At 40.3% G+C, this 6,364-nt stretch overlaps 1 protein-coding gene across 3 annotated transcripts in view; it reads left to right on the forward strand.

Annotated features, from left to right (window-relative positions):
• Positions 1–6,364, forward strand: part of KLHL7 (kelch like family member 7) — a 43,203-nt gene that overhangs the window by 4,197 nt on the left and 32,642 nt on the right. The window contains exon 2 of one of the 3 annotated variants that reach the window (XM_019508576.1): positions 2,390–2,532. The exons of the other annotated variants lie outside the window; for them this stretch is intronic. The gene's annotated coding sequence lies outside the window, so the exon portion shown is untranslated. The remainder of the gene's footprint in view (positions 1–2,389; positions 2,533–6,364) is intronic. 3 annotated transcript variants of the gene reach the window in all.

Genomic DNA, 6,364 nt, shown 5'->3' on the forward strand with positions numbered 1-6,364 from the left:
GCCTTACAGTCCCTGCCCCTTAATCAAACGGAGGATCCCCTGTGAGTACAGAATTGAAAACCAATATGCTGCAAATATATACCTACCTTGTGATGCATGGATATAGTGAGAAGTAAAGGGCACGTTTAGTATGTAGCAATGTGCATGTCTAGTATACAACAGTGGTTCTTATTTGAAGGGATAAAAGGATAGAAAGTTTCTGGCTGTAGAACAAGAGAAGCAGTGAAACAAATATTCCATCTGCATATGCTATTTGTTAGAATGATGGAGCTTGATGAGTTGGTGAATGACTTTGTGGATTATAATGAAGCGTTCCCGCATTGATGAATACCACCTTGGGAAATCATGAAGCAGGCTGGAAATAGTGAACATGTTTTAATGCTTGGATTATCTTTTAAATGTAATAAAGCTAATACAACTTCTACAGAAGTACAACTGTTGAGCACTTGTTAGAACATGAGTCATTGGTTTGACTTGTATAGGTGTCAAACAACACTGCATGCTATCATTGATCCTCAACAAGTATAATCATGAAAGAATTTTAAGAAAAGGCACACATAGAAACCTTCAGGAGGGGGAAAATAGTGGTGGACAAAAAAATAATATTTTGCTGACTTGTTGCCAGAAGTTGAAACGTTCTTAAATAAAGTTACATGGAAGTAAGGAGGCTAAGTCTTTACAAAAAGCTGTGGTAATTATGAGTCTTTTGAAACATCAGAGATATTCCTGTACAAATTCAGAGAGATGTTAGAGTGCATTGAACCCTGCATGTACTTGGCATTATGCTAACATCACCTGAAAATCCAAAATGGAGTTGGCATCATGACTTTTGATCAGGCAAACCTCAGACACTCTGAAGTGTGTAATGCTCTCTCTTGTTCAGCGTCTTGCTGTATTGCAATATACGCCTTATACAGCTGAGAGCGGTAATCATCGAGGCTTTCGGCATAGTTGGAGTAGTACTCTGTCATCCAGGTCATCAAGAAAGCTCAGGCTTGTGGGATGTATAGGGTAGATGAAGGCAGGTCTTGCATGGAGTGGTGCCAAGAATAGGGGGCACCTGTGGTGAGTGTGGCTTGGTGGTGTAAATAAATGGCTAGGATGTGGTGTGGTATGCTTCCAAGGCTGTGTGATGACTGAACTAGAGAAGAAGGTTGCTAGCTTATACGTCTTATTTTAAGTGTGACAGAAGTCACAGTGTTAACTGCTCAATGTGATGCACTTCTGTTGCCCTTTGAATGGTAAGAATAGATTGGCTCACAAGCATTAATGCTGGAGGAGGGGGTTGAAGACATCTGCTGAGATGAGCTGTTTGCCTACCTGAGAGTGAATGTGCCATGCTGCAGTCATTTTAATGGGATGGTGTTGTTCAGCTGAGAACCATCTCAGTTGAGATGAATGGGTGGCTTTGAGGCTGTATGCTACAGATGACTGTATAGAGCTCTTCCCTCATTCACTAGTCCCAGACTTATTATGGGAACTCTGTATCTCCTTTTCTGCCCCTTCTGCCGGTACACAAACTTCTCACAGACCTTCCCTCCAATTTTCCTACTTCCCCATAGCTTCCACCTGCCTCTTTCAAACTGACAAAGGAAGGAGGCTACAGATTGTGCATAGGAAGTGGAACAGCATAACAGGAGGGGTTAAAGCAATGGTACGATGGTGGGAATATTGAAATCATATTAAGGTGGGGGAGTGCATCTGAGCAGCTGAATGGCCTTGGAATTGTGCAGAGAAAGGTGGGGTGGACCAAAAGGCATCGGAGAGCTTACAATGGATGTGAAAAAAACCTTTTTCTCATCCACTGGTGAATGACAGGAATTGATCTGCCTTGAATTACTGCAGAGTTCAAGACTCTCACAGTCTTCAGTGTATTTATCTACAACATATAAGGGGGCACAACTTGCTCTTTATTGAAGGTTACATGCAAGGTGTACTGTTGGAGAGGCAACTCCTAGGGGCATCTACTCTGATTGGGTGTAAGCCTTCAGCATGTTTAAAAGTGAGAAATTGGATGGCCTATGTGCAGATTAACAAATCGCCATGCAGTGAAAGTACAGAACTCACGGTTATGTTTTTCAAATCCTTTTTAATAGAATAAGGTGATTTTAATAATTATGGTCAGTCATTATGTGTCCCTGAGAAATAGGGAAATCTGGTTATTTCTACTTTTTTGGGTGAGGAACTTGTCCATGGAGGTGCTAAGGCTTGTTGGTGGTAATGCTTGAAGTCTAAGGTCGAATGAGGAATTGACCCAGTGTCTTCTAAGTCCCTGGTCCTAATTTCCTTTGCCTTGCTAGCCAATGTTTCTCTCCCCCCTTAAAAAAAAAAAAAATAGCAACGATGTTCTTGAGACTGGTGCCTATGCCATTTCTGTATCCTCCCCCAGGTGCCATGCTGACACCTACCTCTGTGCAGAGGTGAACTGAGGAGAGAGGGGAGACAATGTAGAAAAGACCAGTGTGCAGCCAGTATGTTCTGTGGCAAGGAGCCAGAAATGGTAAAGAAAGAGAACTGGTTTGTGGTACATGGGTAAGTGGGAGTGCTAGGGATTTTTCTAACCTAGGAAATCAAGTGCATAAAAACTCTGTTAAGGCAGAGATTGGCTAGCCTAAATATGACTCGTGCCCTTCCAAAACGGGAAGAGTAATTTAAAACCCTTAAAAATCAGAAAATGCGAAGCGTAGGCGTGTGCCACTTCTGTAGTGGAACCCCAACTTTTGTGCTCAGCAATATCTCAGCGCACTAATAATGTATATTAGCATTCTGCCTCACAGTTGCTACTGAGCACTTTGGGAACTGATCATGTGAGCACTTCATAATAAGGTCTAATGCATTCTGCTTGCTAAAGCAAAACTTTGGTTTAATTCTGGCATTGCAGGCAGATTCTGCACACAAAAACAGCATATCTCATACAAAGCATGTCACATATGCTAAATGCTATAAGACCTTCCTGTGTTCTGAGGTTGCTTCTGAAGTACTACCTTTGCTATACCTTAGAGACTGCTGCTGCTGCACTGTTGGTGATCCCTTGTGCATCTTTATTGCTATAACCTACAACTTTCAGTACTAAAATGAAGTATACTTGATCTTTCAGATGTGCCAAATCTGCTAACCTGCTCCAAATACCCCTTGCTCATACAATATAGCTGTACCTAATGTAGCAAATAGCTGGATTGTATGCAGATAAATAGCACATTCTTTTAGTCTTTCTTAAACTCTCTTTTAATAGATGCATCCATTAAATCATCCCATTTGACCTTTTGTATAACAGAGACCACTGAGTATCATTCAGTGACTGTTGTATTCATGCTGATACCACGCATTTGGCTAAAGAGTCTTCTGAAAAAGAATCCAGTCTTAACTTCAAGGGACCAAGAAAACACCACTTCCCTTAGTAGTTTGTTAATCTTTGTTACCTCCTTCAGAGTCTGATTTCCAGTGGCTATTACTAGCAGCAGTGGTGGGGGTCAGAGTTACGGTTGGATCATGTTTCCTGGCATTCGGAGTCACTCTTCACATTCTGGAATAGTTCCATTGGGTAACTTTAATCTTGCTACAGAAGGTTTTGGACATGTCCCATTCAAGTAAAGTGAAACACCACTGTTTCATTTGGAATGGAGCAATAGCACTAAATCTAGTGTCAGCATGGCTGTGCTGGGAAGAGGTCCACTAGTTAATTTTCTAGAGGTATATATATTTTTTGTTCTTTTGTTATTGTGAGAATGGTTTCATCAACAGAGCACAATGCTACTGTGTAGGTCTGGAGATTTCTGTTAGGGGAGTCTAAATTCAGCTTTACAGCGATGTTATCTTGTGCATGCAAAACATGTAGAGTCCTAGGGAATAACTCAGTGCTGCTGTGTAAGAAAAATTTAACATGCCCTGAGGGATCATTAAAATTATCGCAAATGGTTTTTGTTACTAAGAGAGAGTGTTGGCATTGAAACTCAAGACCTTGCAAAGCTTCGTTCCCAGTTAATGTTGTGAATTAGAAGAAGACGAAGCATCTTTTACAGTAAAAACAAAATCCAGAAGTTTCTGTAAGTTCCTTTTTCTAAAGGAACTTGCAGGATAAATGCAGGTGACGCTGTTAATTTCTATGCAGAACCTAGCACAACACAGCCACAATCTTTATTTGGGATTGTAGGCATTGGTGTCATACGTGTATGTTTGTTTATACTTATGTCATGCATATAATATTTTAATTTACTATTATGAATATAGTTAAATTTAGACCGTTAAAAAGAGAAGAACAAATTCAACCATTCTGAACTCTTATGGTTTAATTTATGGTCTTGAAAATAAACACTTGGTCAAGTGAATGGCTCCAGTGAATCAGTGGAACTCACATGAATGAAGTTACCTGCTTAAGAATTTACAAAGTGGTGTAACTGGGTCTGTCTGTATGTGCACTTTAATGTGCATTAGCTTATTTTAACGCACATTAAAGCATCACTAAAAAACTGTGCTGTTTAGTTAATATGCATTAAGTCAGGCTAATGTGCATGTTCCTAGTACCTTGCAATGGAGGTACTAGATTTAATGCGCGTTAATGCATGCATAGATATGCCCACTGTCATCTAACACTCTCTAGATTTTGAAGTAGAAATTCATTAGAGGGATTCCCCCTTACACCTCCCTACAAAATTACCGCTTTTAATTAAAAAAAGGACCACATGGATTGGGAGACTTCCTACTTAGACCATGTTAAAAACCCTTTGACAATGGCGGGGGTGCATGTATGTGTGCTTTAGGGCATGGATGTCAAATTCACCTGGGACCCTGGGCTGGATCTGGACCGCTGGACTTGGCACAGGGTGGTGAGGGGTCTAACTGTAGCAGCAGCAGGTTTGGGGGAGCAATTCCATGGGTGGTGGCTGAGAGGGCCATGTCCTGCAGGCCAAAGAGCCCCCAAGTTCTGCAGCAGTCTATGCCCTCCAATTTCTGGTGCCCACTGGTAGCCTGGCTGGATGGATTGAAAGGCTCCACTGGTTGCATCCAGCCTATGGGATATGTTTTGATATTTCTGCGATAGAGGGGAAGAAAAGCTGTGAATGCAAACTTGATTTCAGCTTCAAGCTCGTAAGAGTTTATTTGTTTTTTCTCTCACAAACCAAACAGTGAATGGAAACCGTTTAAAAAAGATACTGGTTGGTTGTTTTCTGTTGGAGTGGAAAAATCTTAAGAAGCAGAATCCTTGTTTCTATAGCATCCCTGTCCTCTCTAGGCGGTGTGTGTGTTTGTTAAATGTCAGTGTGCTCACTCTTCTTAGGAAGGCAGAGTTCAGGTCCAGCTTCTAGAATGTTGGTAGTATTTATATCTTCATTCCAAATGTTGGCCTTGGTCCTTATGCCGTTCTGCCCTACAAGCTAAATATAGAATATTAAAAACACACTTGTTATGATGAACAGTATTTTTTGAGCCAGATGTATTCAAGAATTTATTATCCTATAAAATAACAACTTTGTCTACAGGTCTCAAGTTTTCAACACTTAAGAAAACAATTGGTCTTAAGTGATTTTAAGTTACTGATGTGTAAAAAAACAAAAAATCAAAAAAGGGGGGAGGGATTTTTTCCCCCTGGTGTTTGCCAGTTATTTCCAGTGTAATTTTCTGAGTGAACAAAAACTATTTTAAGGAAAGAGCATTACGCGTGAAACTTGGATCTTGGCCTATTTAAACTACTATTCTATCTTTCCCTTCAGTGGTGTTAAACAGCTAATTTCATACAGAGCATATGTTCGCACATGGGTCTCATCACATGCATTTCTTTCTGATAACAGTAATGTTCTCTTTTGTGGGTTTTGTATAGGTTGGGATGTGTTAGGGTTTTTTGCAAATAGAATGAATATGCTAATGATAAATGAGAACCTAATGCTGTATGTCTTTAATGCTCATTAAAGTCTGTCATAAGCCATTATGCACATTCTCAAGAAGTCAGTCTTAAAGACAATGCAAGCCTGACACCTGTTCAGTTAAAATATTCCCATCCTCAGACACTGCCTTTGCCCCAATGTCTTCCTGACAACCTTTATTTTAGTCACTTGCTTTCTGCTGTTGGTATGTGAAAGAACTGTCAGGAAAAGCCACCTGGCCACACAGGGTTGTCAAAATCCTCAAGGAAAATGAACCAAGTTAACAGAAATATTTTTATGATAAGTTAGTCATCTTGCCTGTTAATTGCATTTCAAAGTCTTACTTGCCTCAACTGTGTGAGGTGCATTACATCTTGCTAAACAGAGTAAGCTGAGCTTGCTGGATCAGCCATAACCTTTGTTCTCCTGGGTTTGTGTAGCCTAGCTCAACTACTGATAATTTTCATATTTAAGGTAGTTTTGTGTGTTTGGTTTGGTTTGGTTTT

Source organism: Gavialis gangeticus, unplaced genomic scaffold (genome assembly GCF_001723915.1).
Source record: "Gavialis gangeticus isolate Ggan-Ray unplaced genomic scaffold, GavGan_comp1, whole genome shotgun sequence".
Classification (NCBI taxonomy): domain Eukaryota; kingdom Metazoa; phylum Chordata; order Crocodylia; family Gavialidae; genus Gavialis; species Gavialis gangeticus.